Raw genomic sequence first — 430 nt, 5'->3', positions numbered from 1 at the left:
CTTTATATTCTCGACAATTGTTTATGTTGCTTACTCGAGGCCTGACATGGTTCTTCTTGACTTCGAGAAGCGAACCATGTTCGTTATCGAATTTTCGGCACCAGCTGACAAAAACATCATAGCCAAGGAGAATGAAAAGAAAGAGAGGTATCGGGACCTTATAAGGGAGTTGCAACGATTGTACCCGGAATATTCTGTTAAACTGATCTTCATTATCATCGGCGCTCTTGGAGGTGCCAAGCTTTCACTTGCTAATGGCCTAAAAAGCATCCCTGCGTGTCAACAATATGCTAGAACACTTGCGGGAATAATGCAGAAGGCGGTCGTTCTTGGGTCGCTCCGTGTTCTTAGGGTGCACGAGGCTTTTGCTGGATCGTCGTATTGATTCCTTTACAGACTGTAACCACCTATCTTACGGTTGTGAGACGTG

This window comes from Belonocnema kinseyi, chromosome 1 (assembly GCF_010883055.1).
Source record: "Belonocnema kinseyi isolate 2016_QV_RU_SX_M_011 chromosome 1, B_treatae_v1, whole genome shotgun sequence".
Lineage (NCBI taxonomy): Eukaryota > Metazoa > Arthropoda > Insecta > Hymenoptera > Cynipidae > Belonocnema > Belonocnema kinseyi.
Note: the sequence above shows the minus strand (reverse complement) of the source record.